This window comes from Buteo buteo, chromosome 1, assembly GCF_964188355.1.
Source record: "Buteo buteo chromosome 1, bButBut1.hap1.1, whole genome shotgun sequence".
NCBI classification, from domain to species: Eukaryota; Metazoa; Chordata; class Aves; order Accipitriformes; family Accipitridae; genus Buteo; species Buteo buteo.
The window spans coordinates 22,743,314-22,767,522 of record NC_134171.1 but is presented as its reverse complement, the minus strand read 5'-3'; the positions used below and the strand labels follow the sequence as shown (position 1 = coordinate 22,767,522).

Genomic DNA, 24,209 nt, shown 5'->3' with positions numbered 1-24,209 from the left:
GTTTGAGAGCACAATGAAGACAAACTCATGCTTGTGAGTAATTTCTGGAAGTAGAAAACAAGCCCCTAATATGGAATTATCTTGAAACATCATATCTGTTTCATACTTGATAGCAATACCATTATTTATTTGTAAATTATACTCCTCATAGTTGAATACAAGGAAAGACTAAAAGGGATACATAGTTTACACTAAGTCTTCAAAATTGAGTGTAGGTAACTAATTTGTATTCCAGGGCGAGGAGCAGCTGCCCTGTGAATAAGCCTGGAAGCTCTCTGTGTATCATCCTAGTCATACAACTTACTACTGGGAAATGCTAAAAGGACCTGCAGCACCTTTTGCTGTCATCTCCCCTACCAGCTGATAGCTCCGTTCTTTAAGTATCACAAGGACCGGTGTAGTTTTCCTTTCATGGACAGTTTCAGGTAAGCACTTAGTTTTACTTATATGATAAAATGAATTATTTTTTTATTCTTTTATATTACTTCATGAACCTTTTGCCGTGGAAATATTATTCCACAAAATGACAAAAAATATAAAAAGTGCATTTTGATTTGGCTTTTTAGCCAGGATTAGTTTAAGTTCTTGCTTTTCAAACTTAGCTAAATCTTCAATTTAAACAATGTACTGGCACATATTTCAGAGCATGACTTGCATTACATATATATGTATACATATATACACTGGGTACAATTTAAAAAGTTAGTATACAGCAGGATTCATTGCTTAAACTACTTCTGATACCAAAATGGGATGACTTTTAGTAAATGTCATCTGAAAGCAGACCACCACATCTGCTGTTTGAAATGAATACAAAGATTTTAAACATTAAGAGTGACTGGAAAGTTTCTCTACTATTTTTTAAGTGGCTTAAGTCTCTGCAGCCATTTTCATGTTTAAAAGCTTCATTCACTACTCAAAGAGCATAACTGACTAAAAACGGTCAAATATGCTGTTTGAAAGGAAAAATAAATTAAAAAAACCCAAACATATAAAAACATGTATAGTGCTCTCCTTCTCCATGAGACATAATGAAGATGAGCTAAAACTGATAAAGTAAAAAAGTAGATTAAAAGTAGGTTATGTCATAGACCTGTATTTCACTTCTTACTTTGAAGTAAGAGGTACTCTTTGCTTTACAGAGGTATGCTCCATGAAACAGTGAAAATTAAATTACTTTCAATTACGGATGTAATTGAATGACAACTTTAAACAAAGATTATTCGGTACCTTTAGAAATACCTCTGTACAGTATCCATTTAATTGGAACATAATCTCAGAAATTACTGTATTTTATGAGCAGTCCTTCTGTATAACACAGAATTAAAATATTAATCCAATTATTTTATGCTTGTTTTACAAGGAAACTGCTAGTCCCTTAAAAGTGTTTCTATTTTGTCAGTCTTGGTCTTCCAGAATGGGTTTTTAGCATGTATTTTTATGGGTTGAGAAGTGCATCTGAAGTATGTTCTTAAGACAGAAAAAGTTCTAAGTGATCCCGATGTTTATTTTTTATGAACAAAACATACTGAGCTCTTGAATGTTATTTCTTGAAGAACTTTAAAAAGATAACAATAATTTCATGGTTCTCGTGGAATTTTTCAAATCTTTCAACATCCTTTTAAAATCCTGCATACTAAAATGACATGAGCTTCTGAATGTGCAGTTCAGAAATCAGGATTCCCACCACCTATACAAGAATCCTAGCTACAAGAATTACATTTCTTTTGCATATATTTTCTTCTGAGATAATTAATTTTGTACTCCCTTCCGCATTATGTCACACCTTCAGGTACAGAAAGATGCTTCACCCAACCCTACAGCCTCCCATAAAAGAGAAGGAGCTTCAAGAATCTTCAAACAGAATTTCTCTATTTCCCATGTAAATATTCTAATAATCAGTCAGTCCAAACAATATATAATTATACAAAATATAAAATCTGTTCTTGACTACCATTCTCTTCCTATCATTCCCTAATAACTTCTTTTTAGGAAAAAAACCAACAAACCAAAAATAAACAAAAAAAACCACCAAAAATGTACTTACCATGAAGACAAAACTCAGTGCTCTTTATCACCCATGAAAGAAACATTGCCATCCACTCCACCTTACTAGCGTAAGCTTAAAAAACTGAGGCACTGTAGGTATGTACAGAGTTTTATGTTGGCTAATTCTGGAGAGCTCACTTAGCACATGTAAGAGACTGGACAGAGTTAATACCTCAACCACCCCGGACAGAGACCGGGGCCTGGCTTTTGTGGTTGAGGGAAGGAATGGAACTTGCTTGCAAGGCTGCATAGCAACACCACGTGTGAGGGACTGAAAGAGTTAATGTCTGAAACATCGTGGTGGGGCAAGTTCTGCGCAACAATGAACCTGCATAACAGTGAACTGTAGGCGAGAAGCCAATCAGCAACAGGACAGGGAGGCCGTGCCAGAGGATGCGCAGTTCTGTGTTCTGATAAGCTGAGCAGGGCAGCTCACCAGGTATGGCCAAAGATCAAACAACGGCCATGTCTGCAGGGAGGGAGAAGTTACTCCCCAAATGACCCCCAAGCCCACCGACCCATTTCCCAAAGGTTCTGAAAGCACAAACTGCGCATGACACCTAATTAGTTGAATGAGTTTGAGTGCCTGCCCGAAGGAGGGGCAAGGAGGTGATAAAAGGACACAAACTGAAGGCCCACGTGTGCCCTCCCCTCCCCCAACTGGATCCCTCGGCTGACTGGACCAACGCTGGACCCAAGATCAGTGAAATCTTTCTCTCTTCCTCTTCCTTTTTCTCTCTCTGTCTTACTCTCTTGTTTTCTGTAATCCCTACACCTCATCCCTTTAGACATAAAACCACTGACCAAGTCTGGGACTAGGAGCGGATCCAGCCACCCCCGGGCTCCTCTCTGAGAAGGAGTCTAGAAAGCAAGGGGGTCTGCTCTGAACCTCGTGACTCAATGGGAGGGATCTCCTTATTGTCTTCCCTGAATTGATGTATATGGTCACCGTGGGTTACCCGGTTTACTGAGGTAGTTTCACACCAATTCCTGTTGAGAGAAACCCCACTGCCTACTGTTAACACCTCCCAAGTTCAGGCTGCTTCTGCCAAGAATAAAATGTTCAACTGATCGTTTGGTGTTGCTTCACCTTAATTTAGCCCGAGGGAATTCCGAACTTACCACAATCCCTCTCTGGTCTGGCCAGAATGGGTTGTGACACATGTATTTGTTTTTGTTTTCCCTACTTCATTTATTTGTTTAGGGTTATCTTCATAAAACACAAAGCTCTGAGTTTGGAAGTCTATTATTGATGGTTCCCTGAAAAGAAGAGTACACAAGTATCTCTTTTTCCTGAGTCTCCTACTAGCTCTAGCTCCCATGCTGCTGGTCTGGTTTGTGCTCCTTTTCTTAGATGTATGTATTTTTATCTGAGTGTTTCCTATAATGTTACTTTTAATAAACTTGGTATTAATAATACCATGTTCAGAAAGACCTGGCTCAGTTTGATACTTGATCCCTTACATATCTTAAATATGCCTTAAATATCACCATTATTTTGATACAAAGACTACTTGCATGACTTCTAGAGGTCATCTTACACTCTGAAATGAAAAATGCCGCTATTGCTTCTCACATTTTTCAGTAAGGGAGGAAACACAAAGGTGTAACCCAACAAAATTATTATCCTAGTAGTAGATGCTAGAACCCTACAGGGAGTTTCACGTTAATTACGGATGACTCACTGGGACAGCTGTGGCTTATTACATTCAACATTGAAAATAAAGGAATAATAGGAATAATATTCTCCTAGAAGCCCCAGTGGTCTGAGGATAGGTACTGAGGGAATGAATTACACAAGCTAGTACTGAAATGAAAGGAAAAGGCTTGGGCTAAAAGTCTTGCCTGGCAATATTTGGCTCTACTTTGTTTTGCTACTTGTCAGAGCCAAGAACAGTGGTAATGAGCATAGCTTTTGTTCAGGGATGAGAAGGAGCCCTGCTTTTCTGTAAGCAACAGGAAGGAGTATGTGAAAGTATGTAACTATAAGCGAACAATAGAAAGGAATACTGGCTCTATCTAGGTAGTATGGTTGAACCTGGCTTCATCACAGCATAGATTTTGGCTCAGGCCAGCCTATTATTGTTGATTCTGTGGTCAGATGAAGGTTCTCGCTGGAAAGCAACATGTCAAACTCATTTGTTGGCAGAAGCCAGCTGTGATTAGTATCTTCCAGTAAAGTCATGTGCTTTTCTGAGTTAATAAACCTGCTTAATTTTGCTAATAGTTCCTATTAAGTTGCTTGATTTTAGAAACTGGTAACCAAAACACTACAGCTTACCTTAAACCATTTGTAGAGCAAAGTAAGATTGTAGGGTTCAATTATATGGAACTTAGTTATCGGGCCTGAAAGTAGCTCATGGTCACAAGAGTGTTCCAGACGCCTTTAGAAGGCTTTGAACAGACTAAACAAGAAGATAGAAGAAGAAAGATCCCAATTAGAAGAACACAGGTGCGCATTCCACGATAAAGGGAACTTGGCACAAACAACCTCAATTCAAGGACTTATCTCGACCAATTGGACTAAGACAAGCCTTGCATGCTCTAATTAATACGGCCAATTATGTCCTATGTTTATGCGCGTGTATAACTAACCTTTTCTTACGTCTGTGCGCGTGGACAGTACCGATGTAACCAATCACCGTTTACGCTTGTGCACGTGAACACCAAATGCTTGCATGCAGCAACCAATTAGAATTTCTAAACAACTTATAGAATTGTATAAAAATGATTGGCTAAGCTCAATAAACTACTACTACTTTTGATCATCATATTGGTGTTCCATCATCCGGACCCCAGATGGATTAACCCTAAACCCTACATAAGATCATTCACTTAGGCATGTAGTAGTCTCAGCTACTAGTTGGTGATTGCTGTTGTCTCACAGTCTGGATGAAAACTTTCTATTTATAATTATTTGATCTATTTGACATACACCTTTTTTCTACTGTGTACATGCTTTCTCTCTATATAAATTTGTATGTACATACACACACATACATTTGCATGTTACACATAGATTCATCCGTGTTACGAACAAGTCAGCTAGAAGACTGCATGTGCAAATCTTCCTCTACAACTTTCTGAGCCATTTTCCAAGTCTGGATTTTAATATTAGCTGGCAAGAAAAAAAAAAAAAAAAGAAAAAAAAAAGATGAAAGCTTGGTCTCACATCTGACAGATATAGGAAAAGAAAAAGCATTGGAACATTGGTTTGGAGATCACTGATCCAGGCTGGTCGAAGGCTTGAACAGCAAAACATTTTGTACTTAGAAATTTGGATTATCTCATAGCCCTGAGATGGAAAAACCTAAAGGCATATGGACAAAAAGGAACGAACTCGCCGCACAATCATTTTTCATCTTCAAACTCATAGTTCCTGTCTATCTCACAACAGAGGTGTAGAAATTGGCTTTCCTTTTATGGTAATGCCTTTAAGTTGGAGCTCATCAAATTTATAACACCAAGTATATGACAAAGGTGCCTGTGAGAGAATGGGACTGCTGAGCGGGAGGCCTCTTCCAGTCCCTACAGCCTCTATTTTACAAAAAAAATAAAACTCAAAGATAATATTTTCTTTCAAAAGGTTATTTACATCTAAAGCATTTTTTGTTGTTGTAGTTTCCTTCAGTAAAGCTATGCAGCATGAAATAAATGTTTCCTGTATCTTTTAAGGGTGTTTTTATTCCAACATGATTTGACTTGTGGATCATATTGAAAATAAAAACTAATTATGTCAGAGTAAGCTTCATTGTTTGATCAGAAATTTACAAAAATCTGAGCTTTACAAATATATTCTGAACTGGACAACCTTAACAAATAGATCAGGAAAGCATGAAAAAAAAAAAAAAAAGCCTAGAAAAATAGTTCAGAATGTAGATCTGGTTTCCTTTCCTCTTCTTTTTTTCCCTATGCACAACATTCCATTGTGCTACATGAAAAGAACAGGTTTTTGAAATTAGAATAGAATAGTTCCAGTAGGAAGGGAAAGACCTACAACGATCACCTAGTTCATCCAGAAGTTAAGCCGTGTTATTAAGGGCATTGTCCAAATGCCTTTTAAACACTGACAGGCTTGGGGCATCGACCACCTTTCTGGGAAGCCTGTTCCAGTGTTTGACCACCCTCGCAGTAAAGAAATGCTTCCTAATGTGCAGTCTGAACCTTCCGTGGTGCAGCTTTGAACCATTCCCATGCGTCCTGTCACCGGATCCCAGGGAGAAGAGCTCATCACCTCCCTCTCCAATTCCCCTCCTCAGGAAGCTGTAGAGAGCAAGGAGGTTGCCCCTCAGCCTCCTTTTCTCCTAAGAACAGACATTAGGGAATGTCCAGCAAATCAAAGTATCCGGTTATCTACTAGATCTTGTGTGTACTTTTTCATGGTAGATTTGGTTAGGTCAGTTACAGAAGAAAACCTATTATACTTATGTTAGTTTTTGCTCTGAAGTTTTCATTTTCAATGCTCTAAACTAATTGGGAAAAAAACCTTAGGAATTATTTTTTACAGATGTCTCCATTTGCTATTAGTAGTTTGCATGATATTTTACTATAAGCCAGTGATATAAACATTTCTCCTGCAGCATGTCCTGCTTTTTTATTTTTGTACCCCTGGAAGGCTAATAAGCTACATGATATATTATCATCATGAGGTGATGGTAACACAAGAGACATAAGTATTTTGCCATTTGTTATACTTGAAGTCAAATAATTTCCGTTACCATTAGTATAATCAACTACTGACTACAAAATCTTTATAGAACAAGGATAAAAAAGCCCAAAGGATTTCCAAACTTACACAGCTACCAAATGTAACTAGAAGTTAAAAAAAAATTGGTTTTCCAGAGAAGATATATTATAAACTAATTGGATTTCCCCTTTTTTTCCACATAATACTAAAATAAAGGAAAACAATACAAATATTTAAAAAGTAATTATACAATGTAAAGTTAACTCAAAAAATTATGTCATTTGTCAAAAAAAATAATCCAAATGAGTAGTGAAATAATGTAAGAAAGGAATAAAAGAAAGGATTGGAAAGTCTTAAGACCTCAACAGTATGCATACCCAAGCAAGCTAAGAAAGATTATTAAAAAAATGTACTGTATGTTATTATTGTCTGCAATATCAAGGAGGAATAATCCATTTCATACATAGAATTCAATTCTGGAGATACAAATTATTTAAATCAAGTTTGATTAAAATAAAATCTCTGTCATTTTTTTCAGGAAAAATAGACTTAAACAAACAAAACAGCTCACTTTTAGAATGCTGATATCTCCTAAGAATCCAAGTTTCTTGTAAGGAAAGTATTTTTTTCATTTTTTCTTTTTTAAATTTATTTTATTTTAATTTTTTTCACTACCTCTACTGAAGGATTAAAAAATACCACCTTGAGTATAGGAAAATCTTGTAAACTAGTATTTTAAAGAGATAAAAATGTATAAGGGTAAATGAGTTCTCATCTACATGAAAACTGTTTTAGTTCTTTCACCAAGGCTGTGATCCTATAAGCACTTCCGTAAATAACTAAATAATGATAGAGAGGTTCATGGTAAAGATGCACTAAGAAGGGAAGTGTGTATGTTCTTCTGGAATCAGAGCCCTATCTACCAGTCAAGCAAAACAGACTATTCTAATTTAACAGAATAGAAAAACATTGTGGTGTACACCAAAGTATCTATGTGCTTGAAATCCTTAAAATCCATTTGCTTTTAAAAACTGCATAATGAAGCATTTAATGCAAATCTTTTTCTTCTTTAGATTATGATTATTCTTAGCTAGCTGAACTTAACCTTTAATTGAATGAAACATAAATAATTTAAAATGTTAGATTTATGACACTTTAAAATGTAGAAAAAACGTTAAGTATAATCCTAGTATAAATAAAAAATGCCCTTTTCATTCTCTCCAGCTAAAGAATCTCATTTATTATAATTAATGCTGAAAGTTACTTTCGTTAAAGTCATTTTCACATTAGTAGTTATACTGTTGTCATATAATTATCTGCTGCAAGTTTCTTTATTTCTTATGGCAATTATAAGAATCAAAAAGCTACAGCTTTGTTGACTAGTATGTTTCTGAAAGTTATGTAAAAGACGTAGGATCTTTAAACTTATTAAAAAACCCAACTCAAACATAAATCTGCTTTTCTGAAGCAGTGAGACATCTTCACTAATACACATCTTTACTAATGGCACTGCTTCTTGCTTTGAACTCCAACACTATCAGAGAATAGACTGCCACTTTTATCAGAAAGCTTAAAAAAATATTTTTAAAGCACCTGCAAGGATGATTTAACATTGTCTTAATTACAGCGTTAGCTATTTCTTCAAGCATAACAAAAGGGTAATTATCCCTTAAGCCCACTAAAACATTCAGCAAATAACCTGCATTATATTACTAGCAATAGTACTCCTATATATTACACTAAAATTAAGTTATTGTTCAACAGATTATTTTTTCTAAGTACCTAAAACACAAACACTTCCCCAAATTCTCCTGAAAACTACTGCACTGCATGAAAGTTCAGTGTTAAGAAAGGAAAGGCCTTTCAGGAATGCTGCTGGAGTAGTGGAAGCTTTGCAAACTTCTTCCCCCTGCCCCAGATACTAGATATACTTATTAACAATAAAGAACCTCTTGGGGAAAAAAAAACCAGCAAGGCTTGGAAAGGGTCAGAGCAACTCTGTCTGAATTAAGCATTGACAATTCACTTCTAAAACCAATAGGACATGCACGCAGAGCTTAGCTTATTTAATACACTTATCCCTAAGGAAAAATACTTATTTAGGAAAATGAATGTATTGGGCCATATCAAGCCACTATAGCTCCTTTTTCTTCAGTTTTAATATTTTTTTTCCTTTGCTGACAATTTTGTGCTTGGAAAACACCATGAATATAGAGATTCTTTGGATGATGAGAATAATCAGGGCAAAGGTTGAACTTCATCAAACTAAAATTTGGAAGTAACATAGTTACTTAGAAAAGTTACATAGTTACATAGAAGTTGCAATTATTACAAGTTTCCCTTTGAGAAGCTCACTGATGTTTGCAAAGAACTTCCTATTAATTTTATGAAATGGATTTTGCAACTGGTTTATAATTAACAAATTTTTTCATTGTCTCACACTGACTGTGGCAGAGCTGAAAGCAGAACCTAGACTCTCCAGCTCCCAGTATCTATTCCGATTCATGCTGTGAAATGGTCTCTTAAGTCAGGCTCAAATGTACAAACAGTTTATTTCTTGCTGACACAGCACTGATGCAACTGCATCCCCTGCAAAGATAGTATTTGGCTACCTGAGCTGCTGATGAACCACTGATTAATAGCTTGCTTACCACTTGAACAGAGGTATCATTTTATTTACTTGTAAATAATTTTCCAAGTTTTTATTTTTTAAAAACTATTATTTCAAAGAGAAGCCTTAAAAGCATTTCTGTTTTAATTCTTTCTTTTCACCAAAGGAAGGGTCTATGCAAGACACTCCTGCTAAGGTGATAAGAATAGTTCTCTCTACGCAGCTATAGTAGTAACTGCAAAGATTTTGAAGGCTGTCCAAGTTCAGATCTCAGATATTAGAAAATACACTAAAACTTCCATAAAAGTCATACCTGCCAGAAAGCTGAGGAAAACCAAAATAACAGAGTTCTCTTTGTGGTTTCCTTAAAAATAATTTTAAAAGTCTTAACATTTGTCACTCTTTTCAGGTTGCATCCCAGTGATCAGAGGCTTAAAAGGCACAGACATTGCATATTTTGCCAGATTTTTCCATGACACAAAGCACCACAACTCTCAGTAAGGCCAGCAGCATTTCATGTAATGCTAAAAGAGAAAAAGTCAAACTAATTCAGAACTGACTGTATACGTAGCTATGACTGATGGAAGTAAAAAATGTAAGCAGTCTTTCGCAATAGACACTACATTCTAGTGAGAAAATTTGTAAATTTAATTATCTTTAGCAATCATCTCAATGAACTACAGGTTTTCCTCTATGCTTCCTAGAGGAGTGCCTTGTGGCACACAAGTGCCAGCTTGCAGAATTTTGTTATTTTTACTAAAGTCCCATCTCTGGGACTTAGGAGGAACACACACACACAAAAAATCTAGCCTTCAGGTGTTAAGAATGAAGCACAGAAATATAGCAAATAAAAATGAAAATATATGAAGGTAAATAAAAACTATCACAAAACTGTATAGGTTTATAGGTTGTTTTGAGGTCAACCTGTTGTCTATTTTTCTTATGGGGGCTTTCCAAAACTTCTGACATTAATATTCTGTTATATATGTGAGCAGCTCAAGACTTGTGGGATTTACACAGTGTGTTCTAGCATAGAGTTAGTATTTGGTCCAAAGCGTCTGTAATCAAATAAGCATAAAATATAACAGGTTTAGATATTTCCTACCATTCTACATCCCTACTGGTAGCATTAGTTACACTCTAGTCATCCGCAACCCATAAATAATGGCTTGCCTCGTTGAACAGATTCCAGTACAAGGGCAACAAAGTTGGTGAAGAGTCTAGAGCACAAGTCTTATGAGGAGCGGCTGAGGGAACCGGGGTTGTTTAGCCAGGAGAAGAGGAGGCTGAGGGGAGACCTTATCGCTCTCTACAACTACCTGAAAGGAGGTTGTTGCAAGGTGGGTGTTGGTTTCTTCTTCCAAGTAACAAGTGATAGAACGAGAGGAAATGGCCTCAAGTTGTGCCAGGGGAGGTTTAGATTGGATATTAGGAAAAATTTCACCAAAAGGGTTGTCAAGCCTTGGAACAGGCTGCCCAGGGAAGTGGTTGAGTCACCGTCCCTGGAGGTATTTAAAACACATGCAGATGTGGTGCTTAGGGACATGGTTTAGTGGTGGACTTGGCAGTGCTACATCAACGGTTGGACTTGATGATCTTGAAGGTCTTTTCCAACCTAAATGGTTCTATGATTCTATGATTCTACTTGCAGTGCTTTCACTGTGTCACAGTACAAAGTGTTAGTTAAGTGAAGAGCAGTTGCAAAATATAGGGCCTTAAGGATGGAACTATATTTAGCTGTTTCTAATGGTTGTAATTCCCTTCTTTACACAGTTGCTATAGTAGTGTGGATGAAGTTTTAATCTATCTCCTTATAGCTGAAACTCAGAAATACTGTATTCTTAAATACTTTTTCCCTTGTGCAGACTATAGCTCCTGTGGAAAAAGAAGTGACTGTTGTAGCATTGTGTTAAGGAAATTTTAGTCCTGTGTGAGATGTGGAAAGGTAAATGTAGCTCAGATTTAGACTGTCTAAATGAGCTTATGAGTTAGCTGTTGTATATGAATAATCCTTTCAGGATGAGTAGTGAAAGAGATGATGCAGGCAAGTCCCAGAAAGCCCTCTCAGTGCTCAAGACATCAGAGATTCCGAGACCACATTATGAGGCATAACACAGAGATTCTCTGGTCTCCAAGAATATGTCAGTGTACACAGCAAAAACATTTTAAAAGGCACTTTTAATGGGGTTTCTTCATATTTGATTGTTCTCTCTAGACCTATTTAGAAACTACATTGGATACATTCATATGCATATATATAAGGGTATTTATATAATTGGACAAAGATGGGATTATTTATCAAACAGGTAATCAAGGCACTGGGAAAATCACAGTACAAGATGGTTCCAAGACATGTTTGGGAGAGAAAGTAATGAACAAATATGGTAAAATTTAGGAAAAAAAGTTCCTTTCTGCAGGAGAGCAGAATTGGTTGAAAATTGGTTGAGACAAGAAAAAACTATTTGTTTATTCCATTCTGGTTTCCACCCCTTCTTGGCAGAAAAAAACTGAATTTATTTTCAGCTAACAGAATGCAAGCACTCCTGAGTTCCACTACTATAAAGTACTATTACTTTCAAAGAGGCAAGAGTTAGCATTTTTTAATTGTAGTAGCATTACGAAACATCTTTATATTTTGGTGATCTGAACTTGAAGGAGTCCCTTCACTTAAGAACATTTAAAATTAGGTTAATGCAAGTGCTAGGAAATACAGGAACCAATTCTGCTTTGAAGCTTATGCCTTGACTAGTCTCCCTCACTACTATTCTGTTTAGTAAACTATTTTAATCCATTGTTGAAATTCAATCCTAGGTGGATTTTCTATTCCCACATAAACCTAATGCTAATGGGAAGTGCCAGGTTATGAGTAGACAGAACACTTTGTCCATGATATAAAGCCAGCCAAGACAGCAGCACTTGGCAGCCATTGCCATTCAAAGACTAATGGACTTATCAGATCCTTTTTCCTTAGTTGTTCTTAGCTATCCTCTTTCCTTAGCTAACAGTCCCAACGAGGATGCTAGTTAATGCTTTTGGGGGCATAAGCACTTCTCCAGTAGGTAATATTCTCCAAGTGCTAACTCATTTTACACAAGCCACCTAACTGCCACCTTAGAGTAATGACTTTCTATTGCTACTGACCTGGGCTTGATTCAATTCTTTTACTATTTATCTTCACAGTAATAAACAAATTTGTCTTGTCAGTACAGTTTGTTTACTTAGGCCCTTCTGAAAAAGCACCTTCTAAGAGTGAGTCAGTTACATGTGACAGCAAAAACATCAGTACCAGATAGAGAAGAACTGTGTTAAAGAAAATTTTTTAGTTTTATAACTTCCTTAAGTTCCTCAGTTAATATAGCATTTATCAAGAAACTTCAGGATAAGGTCTTTATGTTTTGAAAAAGTTTTTCCACTTAAAATTCATAGCATGAGCAATAGCATGTGGGACTCTACCTGGAAAAAGCTAAAGGCAGTTGTTTCCTTTTGAAGAGAAAAGCAAGAGAAAAATATTCACTTATCTGAACCTTTGGGGGCATCTTGAGTTTTTCTGTATTCTCCCCTTACTGTTTGTGAGATTAGATCCGACTGTGTCTCAAGTTTCCATATCTATGCTCCTGGCAAGTGAGCTATGCCTCTAAGGAACATCTTTTGTTAGGAACAATGCACTGTGGCAGTATAGAGGCCTGTCCTCTGTATTGCCATTTATAAAATCTAGCATGTATGCCTCTCTCAGACTACTTTGCTTCATCAGGGTCTGTCCATGAGCCAGCTTCTTATGCCATTGTTATTTCCTGAAGTTTAATTCTGCAGATATGGCCACTTCCAGTATAGGTGGAAACTAAGGGCGGGACAAATAAATTCTACTCATGCCCTTTGCACACTGTTGTTGAGTTCCTCAGATCAAAAAAGACACAAAGACATTTTGGTACAGATTAAAATTTGACATTTTTTTTTTCTACCACGCTTTCCCCTTCACCTTTGGTGTCACCCAGGTAGAGAACTATGGGCAGAATAGATAATTTTACACTCTCTTCTGAAAAAAAAAAAAAAAGGATAAGATATGGTGTCAAAATTATTAAACCCTGTTTTTCTTTCAGGTTTCCTCAGGCCTATGTTAACTGCTAAAATGTGAGAGTTTTGGCCAGAGCATGCTAAGAGTAGAAACAAAGCCCATGCTGTTTCTTTCCTCTGCCAGCTCATTGTACTTCTGTACACCAACATGTTGGAAACAGGATCTCAGGAAGGATGAGTCATACATGCAGGTTCTGTATGACTTGTGAGTCACACCATGCAGGTTCCATGCATATTGTCAAATGGATCAATCACCATTTTTTCAGTGCTCCAGTACAGCCTAAATATTTTCTTATATGCTTTACACGTCATTACAAAATTTCTATCATCATGCTATTACAAACTTTCAGTAAGCATAAAAACTTTTGTTACATATTTTTAAGCAGAAGATTTCATTTTAACCATCTTTGCCCACTTTTTTTCCCCCAAACCATTTTAACTGAATAATGAAACTGCATTGAATACAGCATCTTAATCGTGCTGTGGGGCATTGAATCAGACATCCTTAAACACAATTAAAATTCTTAGATTGCTTGCATTTTAAAAATCAGCATATGTAATGACGTCACTCATGGTTACTCTTCTTTTGGCTGCTTAATCTCCTCACCCTGACAACCACTAGAAACCTAGAAAATAACTGAAGTTAACTATTTTGTTACTTTCTTATGTACTTGAACTGTGGCTGTATACCAGACAGCTAAACCAAGCACATTTCCAGAGCTGTCAAATCTACTAGCATATCACAATAATCCCTGTATTATTATTGTAATACATGGCAGAATACGAAAAGAATGTTAGCACATATTATGTAATTCGGTAGCAGGGAATGGTAGCCACTGCTAATGGAATTAAACATTGAAAGATATTAATAAAATAACATACAATACATACTTAAGTTTATTTCTCAAATATTCTGTTAAAGAAAACAAAAGGATTCCTATTCTCCACTTAGAGAAGTTTCTGTTATTAGCTAACACCAATGGAAGGCAAAATTACATCAGATCTCTTTGCCTTCTCTTCGTAATAAAAGCTTGCTGTGTCAAATTCTACTGGTGTTAGTTTAACATCTCATGATAATGTAAACGTCATTGCACTGCCCCAAAAAGGGACACAGATTATCCTCTTCAAAGACAATATGAATTAATTGTGAGCAAAATAACCCTACATAAAAGAACAATCTACAGTGCAGCTGAAAGAGTTTAAAGAGAGTAGGACAGCAGGACACAAGTACCACACACTTTTAGGTTTCCTGAGATTTAATTTAAAAAGCCTTTCCCTTCTATGGACACTACTGGTCTTTATAGCACTGTTACAGTCTCAGAAATAGACCTTGGATCAAGAAAACAAATTTGCCATAAAATCATGGGAAAAAAATCCACTTTCATGCAAACTTGTCCTATGTCTTGTTTGCATGCAATTTTAGATATGATACACTTTGATTTTACTTCCCTTGTTGATGAAATAATGCAGATTGCTTAGTAAAAGAACAAGTGTCCCTCCAGGGCTCTTTAGAGTTGATTTGTTCCTTAGATATAGCAAAAAACAGGTTAAGACAAGCAAGTTGGGAAAGCTGGTATGGGCGCATTTGTTTGGTTGCAAGAGAGCATGCAACCATCAAAATAAGTTAACTCCATCAATACTGTTCTTCCTTCACTGTCTTTGCATTTTCCTTCTTCTATCATCCAAACAGAAATTTAGACTCATGTCTTAATTTCAGTTATTTTATATGGTAGAAAGAAGCATAGATTTGAATTACGTATCAAAAAAAACCCCTTTTTTATTATTATTTACTGAGAGATGTATTTGTCCTTTCTATAGTTCTTAAAAGCAGTATGAAAATGGACAGCTCTTTTAAACATGAATGGATCAATCATTGATGCAAATTTATTTCTAATAGCATGTTCCAAGTTAACTGTGATACAAGGTTTGAAATTAGTATTATTAGAATTTAATACTCCAGTCTAAAGTAAAAAAAAGAAACAAAAAATCCCTAATAAAAATGCAGATTACTAAAATACATTTTCTCACATAATAAATGTTGACTTTGCTTTTGCTTTTATCTGTGTATAAAAATTGTATTGGAGCCTAAAATCCTTTTTTTGTTGTTGTTGGGGGTTTTGTTGTTATTGTTCTTTGCCTAAAACAAGTCAATCTCCTCTGGAATTTTATTTTAAACTACTGTACTAATAAATTGGTATAATTTTTAAAAAATCCTAATATTTGTCTTCTTCTAGCATATACCATGATTATTTTTCTAGATATTCAACCATTTGACATTCACATTGAATGCTATGCTGCTGCTGAGGCAAAAAAGCACATATAGGTGATACTATAGTAATATTCATAAATGCTTAAATGTCTGAATTTATATTATGCTGTCCTTGAAATCCTCTGGTCGTTAAAGAAATTGTTACTTTTCTCTGAAAAGCAATTACCTCCTATAAAATAAAACTTTCAGAACTCCAGATGTCACATATTATACTGGGGCTTCTAATTCCTTTAAATACCATACTGTAGCCCTACCAGGCTAGCAAGTTTATTTTTCCTTTGTCCGATACAAGACTAATGGGACACACAATGCCTTAAAAACCCTCATTAGGAATAAGAGATATTAATAGTTGCATGCATTCTTAACAGAAACTGGACATATTTGTGTCTATAAGTCTATAAAGGTTATTAAATTCACTATATCTGGCTCAGGGAATCTGAGTCACAAACTGTTGATATATAGGAGAATACTTGAAAGATAAATCAATTTATTTGCCCTGTTATATTCCTCCCTGAGCACCCTATTTTGGCCACCAGATGATCGTTGGTCTGACTCTATACACTGGTTGGGTTTCCCATATATAGGACTCATTAATAGTTCTGTGGAAGCCTGGCACACAGGAATACTGCCAGGACCACGAACCTTTCTAGATTATGATTAGACTTGAAGAATTAAGTTATGTAGCAACTAGATAAGTAGACTTGCTGTTCTAACTCTGAATTCACACATCAGCACATGAAAAAAAAACAAACTGCATTCAGTAAACTTTTTTGAGTTGCTTAGATAAGCTACAGGCTGAAAAAAATGTAAAATTTCAGGTTTGGATATAAAAAGAAATGTAAGGTTGAGTCTTTTTATCTCTTTTAAATGTTCTTCTATGTTTTGTCACAATGAACTTTACATTTTACAAATCTTTGTTACAAATTACATTATTTTAAAAAGAAACAAAAAAGAACACTTTAAGAAGTTATGTTACTTAGATGTGAAAATGCCATTGATGTATATATCAATAACTTGGGGTAATAACTATCTGTTCTGTATACTTGCACTCCACTTTTACTCAAAGTTTTAATATAACAAGGGTAGTTAACATTTACATTTTTGTTCATGACATAGATGGGCACATGCCAGCTTAATATGCTTCTGATTTGAATTTGTTCACAGATTTTTAAAAACAAATCTTTGTGAATGTTATGATTCCTTTAGATTCAACTATGTGGCCAATTAGACGTGCTCTTGTCCCTTCATTCCAAGCACACCATTTTGAAAATACAGTCAGATTTTTGTTCTGAATCAAATTCTTCTCTTAATTTAATCAGTCTTTTTTTGCATACTGGAAAATCTAGCCCAGCTTTTAAAACATCAAAGCCAAAGCATCAAACTTGTATGAGAAAGACAAAAGTAGTAAGATTATGTATTTTATGAAAGTACTATATGATAAAATATTGACACTTGCTGCAATGAATATAAAATAAATAAATAAATAAATAGAATGGTAGTTGGGAACCAGCAGTAGAGAACAAAATGTATTTTTCACTGAAATGGAGAAATAACCCTATAAAGGACTTCTTCTGCATCTTCTTTATACCTGAAGATTAGAAGGGACAGAAAGATCTAATGTTGTCCAGGAAACTGAAGAAACTGTCATTAAATACAAATAGAAAACTGGGAAAATACAGTATGCTGAAAGGGCTCCTCTGAACTGAGGAAAAATAAATTTCCATTGACTATCTGCATTAGATTTTTTCCAGGAAAGAGGCTGCCATGGATGCAAAGGTTCCTAAATAATCCATTCATAAACCAGATGTCTCTTCTTCCTTGACTCTGTAAATTTTGGAATGTATTTTGTCCTCTGTCTACATTCAGGACTCTGACAGTATCAAAGGGAGTTCTGCAGTCGGCATCAGTGGGAGGGAGCCTGAGCTAGCAGCTGGCACAGAGGACTTGGACAAAAGCCTAACACCACTAAGTCAATCGCAAAGCCCTCATCAACTTGACTGCAAGCTGGAAGTTGTTGTTCAAATTATTACTTTTTGAGGGGTCAGCAGTGTTTGGATCAATTACCAGATGAAAGATCAATTCATAGCATGGCATTGGACATACTGCTTCACTTTCTGATGACTTAGTTCTCCACTTCTTAATTTAGTATGTTCTTTCATACCCGTCTCAGAGAATTGATTTGAAATCCATAGATGAGGCAGGTTATGTAAGTGCAACTGTCTAGCTCTGATGAGCATTTGCAGTAAGAACTGACTCACCAAGATGTGTACATGTGTGCACACCCACATGCACATATAAACCCTTCCCTCACTGCCTCATCCTAACAGATATAACTGCAGGAATGGTTCTTGAAGAATCCAAAGTCTTTCTCCATTTTCAAATTATTGATTAAAAACTGATGGAAAGTAATATGAATTTCCTATTTTAAAGGTAATAAAAGAAAGCTAAGTTTTAGTAAATGGTAGTTCAAGTTGTCTGATATCAATATACTGCTTTTAAGAGTGCTGAACAATTATTGCTGTATGTATTTTATTTTTAAGAGCAGGATACTGTCATCAGGAGTGGAGGAAGCAATCTTGTAACACAGCTTAAAAAAAAAAGAGCCATATACTATTCCTCACTATGAAGCACACAAGGAATTGGAGCAAATACAATGGGAAAGCAACAGACAAAGAACAGCAAGAGAAATAACAATGCTATCCAGAAAATCAGAAAAATGCTGAATAATTTGTTAGCTTTCCTATCAATGTGTAGGGGTGGATTTCCAATACAGAAACATGCATTCCTTCTGTGATTCCAGCAGATCCAAGCACACGTTCTCTGAGCAGCCAAAATCCTAATCAAGCTGAAAACAATTCACAGCGATACTCAGGTATACTTCATGAACAGATAGCATACAGAAGTTGTTGGTATTTCTCTGCACGGTCTTGGAGAATAAAAAGGTAAGGAGAGAGGACATAAACAATATACTATTCTGGCAGCTTCAGTGAGAAATATTTCTGCTCACAGTTGGCCTATATTTGGTCCTTTACTTTGCATTATGCATTTGAAGTACAATGTAAACATAGTAGATAAGATACAATAAGCCTTAGTGCAATGACGTATAATGCATAACCTAAAATAATTGCTTGTCCTTCCATAGTATGTTATTAACCTAATAAAGTAAAAATATATGTAAAAATATATATCAGCACTAGGAATTTGTAACACAATCAAACTATACTTCCTTCATTTCTGCTGTAAGTATACATAAACAACACTACAAAATGCAAATAAAGAACAAATACCATATAGTTTTGAAACTTGAAGTATTGCTGTGCATTTAAGTTAGCAAACCACATATTCTTCTGCTGAAGAAACTCACAGACATATGGGGTAAGGTCATCTAAAGGAACGTGGTAAAAGATTAAAAAGGAAAAAAATTCAAGGAGGAAAATAGCCAATGTTCTTCCCAGCCAGGTTCATTGCCTTACATAAGACTACACTAGTATAACAGGGATCCCTGCACAGCATGTCTTCTGCCTTAGATGCTGGGTTTTTTTTTTCCTCTTATAAAATGTCTTTTTATAGGTCTTAGCAGAATACTCTATTCTCAAAACAAACTGGCTCAAGACAATCCATCACTGAGTATGTATGTGTTCCAAAACATTACCTATATATGTTGCTACGTTTACAGAATCCAGAGTTCACTGTGTGCCTAATTACAGGTTAGGATTTATCAGAAACAAGGATAAGAATTCTTATGTATATGTATTATATAGTAATTTGTGCAGCAATTTCTGGTATTTTGGGTTCATGCATGCAGGGTAACATTTAAGAAAAAGTGGATGTAGCACCACTGAAAGAAGAAACAAACCAAAAAAGGAACCATTAGCATGTAATCACTACATTGAAAACCTTTACTGACTCAACCTCTCAGATGGACTACTTACATTAAAATTTTCAGGACACAGTATTAAAAGCAAAATTATTCACATGCAATTTTAGGACCTGAATTCAAGAGAACAGAACATCTGAAAATAGTGGGAACTGCAAAAGTACAGTAATTTTATGGAATAAGACAATGAATGTCTAGTTTGCAATGTTTACAACAAGGACATTTAAGTCTTCAAGAACATTAACCTGTATTATTTGCACTGCAAAAAGCTAAAGGGAAATGGATTCTGTAAACATGGATTCTGTAAAAATGGATTCTGTAAACTAATGATTCTTTTTTTCATTTTATTAACACTTTGGTCCAAAGAATAGATTAATATTCTATTTTACAAGAAAAAGTGAGAGAATGCTCTTCTAAGTAAAATTAATTACATTTATTAATTGTCAAAATTCCTTTCACATTTTCAAGTCATCATCTTACATACCATGACCCCCTTCTCTATATTGACAGGGGAACTTTGACACTTACGGTCTAAATCTGAAACTGTTATTGAGAACATAGCATATTATCAGACTATATGAACTGAGATAATGCACTTCTCTTCCTTGCCTTTTAGTTCTTCATGTGTCAGCCAGAGTGTAACTTATCTACTGATTTCTTTGTGGGAGTCAAGTATCTGAATCACAAAAATTCTGAGCTCCTTTTCAAGCTCTGCCCCTTACCTCCTTTGTGACTTCAGACATGTCATTTAATCTTTCTTTACTCCATTTCCCCCTGTAAAAATGGAAGCTGTAAACCATTACCCTATTTTCCTTCTTTCAGAGATGACTGCTATTCTCCAACTCTTACGTATTTGATACTGAAACATGGGTTAACTTAAAATGCTGTGCTGCAGACCAAAGATATGATCATGTAGAAACACCTGAGCTAGCTTTAACACAAGCACCTTAGGCGTGGCTAGCAGTCTAATTATGACTGCATGGAAACAAATCTCCAGGGAAGAATATGTGAGCCAAAATCTACAGTACTGCAGTTTCACTGCTATAGGTACTCCAGCTAAATTAAACAAAAAATAAAACTGATTAGGCCACTACACGTATAAATAAATATTAAGTATATAGAAATCTGAAAAAAATTGAATATAATGAAATATTTCCAAGAAGGCTGCAAGAAACATGAGAGACCTGACAGAACCAGGTGAATGGACATGAAACAGAACAATGAAAAGCTCTGCTTAGAGATTGTATGTGTAAATAATAACACAGGAATTAATATGAAAAGGCTGTATTGTCCAATCTTCAAATGGTGAGAATACATCTCCAGCTATCCCTACCTAAACTAGAAGAAATAGAAGTTCATGGAAAGAAAAAAATAACAGGTACATGACGATCAAAGAATGAAAAACCTAGGAATACATATAGTTCAGAGGAAAGATAAATTATAAGAAAATATAATAATCCACAGTATTTTAAAAGTAAAATGGAATATTTCCATGATCTTTGTCATAATGATAAAAAGGAACAGTCACTAAAACTGTTAAATAGAAGAAAAAAGCAAATAAAAATAAAACAATTTTGATAGCCTTCAGAGGAATTTCCTGTTGAAAGATATCCTTCAGGCCAGTAACTTGAAGAAGGTTAATGACTTGTGATAAATTAGGTACTTTATTACTATTAGTATTACCATCATCATCAATAATAATAATAGTAATATTTAGAAAATCATAATTTAAAGCACATGGTGACTATTAACTGATAGAGTCAGGAGGATACGTAATTCTGGAAGTATCTGCCACAGGGGGATTTTTAACTTTCCTCTGAGATATGTGGTATTACGCATTGTCAAAAACAGAAGACTATGACTAAAAGACCAGGAAACTCATTTACCATGGTAATGTCTTTACCCTTGATATACAAATACGAATGTAATAAAAATGTTCTCAAGAAAATTATTGTGCAATTTACGTTAAGAGAGTGCCATTCTAACAGCAAAATTAGAGAAGAAGGCAGCACATATGAGCAGAATTTCCTTGTAAGGAAAGCTCCAAGGGCAGGGGATAAATTAACTCAGAAGTTACTTCTGGTTCTGCAGATTTTACTAATTAACAAGATCTTTGCATACTGAATTTTCACAGTCAATCTGCTAACATTTCTTTTTTTCTTCCCCCCTTTTTTTTTCCTCTTGCATCTGATACCACAGCTAATCATCAGAACAAAACTTCAATCTTCATCTGACAGCCATGTAGGCTGGTAGGTAATGTACAGCATATTCTAAGAAAACCAACCCCCTTGCCCTTTTTTTTTGTTTCCAGCATTTTATCCTGGAAAATAGAAAGAGGCCTCTTACCAGCAAACAGAAAGCCAAATTTCCTATTTACTTTTACTGCGAACTCAACCTTCTTACATTTGCCTTAACTACAAAAATCACTTGTTTTCCTTAGTCATCTTAGCTTGCAAAAAAAAGTATCAAATGTATCAGACGGTTTAGCGTACTGTGCTGAAAATTATCAATTCAAACTTTAAAATGAAAGGAAATCCAGAGCAATTAGTTATAACTGCATTGTTTCACACCAACTGAAATTAAATGGTAAATATGTCAAGTAATAAAAATTAATAAATAAGATAGCTTCCAAAGTGCTGTTTCCATGGAAAATCTGCATGAAAATCCAGTACAAATTCTGATTAAAACCTAACCAAGCTAAACACTGCAGATTACCAAGATTCCAATTAAATGTGACAAATGAACACTTGACAGATTTCAATTCCAATTCTATTTCTGTCAGAATGATCCATTAATATTGAAGATTACTTTATCAGAATTTGAACAATACAGTTGTGCTTAAAATAGTTAAAATACAAGTGGACTTAATAATCCGATCACAGAAAACTCTCACTCAAATGTCAGATATTACATATATGGAGGAACAAAATACATTCCATCCTGTTCTGTCATTATTTAAAGATTAATGTTAACAAAAATTTCTGGAGGCAGATGACATGCCACTGTTCAAATCTTGTTTTTAAAATGTGACAGAAAAATGCAAAAGTCTGTAAAGTATTATTTTCATCACAATGTCACCCACCTTTCAAAGGTCTCAGTTCAAGGTTTTATAAAGGAGAAGGAATTCCTGATTGCTGATATGCAAGTCCTGCCATGCAATATTTTTTTTCATAGTTATTTTGTTTTCATTCATTTATTAATTCATACTTGTCTAGCTCTATGTTTCTATCTATTCTACCTATTCTATCTATACAAAACTACTTTTAAAACTGAATCCAACAAATTTATTCTACCAAATATAAATTATTACCTTTTAAAAAAATCAAAGTAATGTCTAAAATACTTTAATTATTAGAATGCAATGCCAGTTTTCGCATCAAAACCACAAAAAATTTAAATAAACTGGTTTGCTTTAACTTTTGACACTGCTCAAGCACTTTTTATTTTCAATTACACTTCAGTAAGTGTGATGATTTTCACTGACTACCAAATATATTAAAAATGATATTCAGATGTGACTCTACAGTTTTCCCAATATGGTTCAGGCATACTCCATGTTAGCATACTTTCTGAACTCAGAATTTAATGTCTAGCAATCTACTGCACTACTACATGTCCAAGGGTATTAACAAATTGTTTAGTTTCATTATCTTAACCACAAAATCTCACTACAAAACAGACAATAAAATAATCATCCCAATTTAGGTACAAAGTCTAGAAACTTTTTTCTGACATTTTTCTAGTAATACCAGTATCACTTTCTCTCCTACCACACACCCAGAAAATTGAAATGTAAAGAGATATATTCATGTAAACAACCAAGGAGAATATATAGACACACACTTATGCACATACATAACCTAACGTATCGTCTTTTTAGATGGATGACACCATCTTCCTTTTTGGTCAATTAGTCATTTGCTGTTGGGTTATACACTGTAAGCATATGTAGACTGCTGTAGCCATTCTTCAGTCATACATACTAGATTTGGCAATATCTTACCATGGAGAATAATATCTTTTTATTGGGTCAACATGTCTATCTCAGGAAAGACAAAAACCAAGGACAGTGCTGTAATCTCTGAAAAACTAAAACATGCACTTAGCCAAACTAATTAATTCATTCTATAACAGACAATATACCACCCTTCTTGCATATACCCACCAATTCCAATTGGATTAGCAAACCCATTATTTCATTGTTTATCAAAAATCTATACACTTTGACATACAATAATTTATTTTATTGTTTATGGGCAAATGGAAAGACAAAGAAGTCAGTGTCTGACTTCATAAAATTTTAGATGAAGGCCAATAAGTGGAGAACAGTATAACATTCAGGGTTTATAAAATACATTTCAAATTTAAAAGTTTTTTTAAAATTCTATGTAGTTTTAGATAGAAAGGAAAACAAAACCTGAGATTTAAATTACCTTTATTTTATAATATCTGGAGATTTACTATAGAATAAATAAGGATTCAGCATTTTCCCCTTCTACATAAATAGACCCTGAATTTAAATGAGATGTTCTAAAAGTATTGTACAGAATAAAGTGTGAACAAAAGGAAAGTAATGTTATTCTTTTCTTAATAATGAAGAATGGACTTGACACTCAGTATTATTTTGAAAACAGTCTATATAACA

General features: G+C 34.9%; 1 protein-coding gene across 1 annotated transcript in view; it reads right to left on the bottom strand.

Moving 5' to 3' along the window:
• PCDH7 (protocadherin 7) overlaps positions 1-24,209 on the bottom strand; it is a 299,957-nt gene that overhangs the window by 130,132 nt on the left and 145,616 nt on the right. The gene's annotated exons all lie outside the window — the stretch shown is intronic.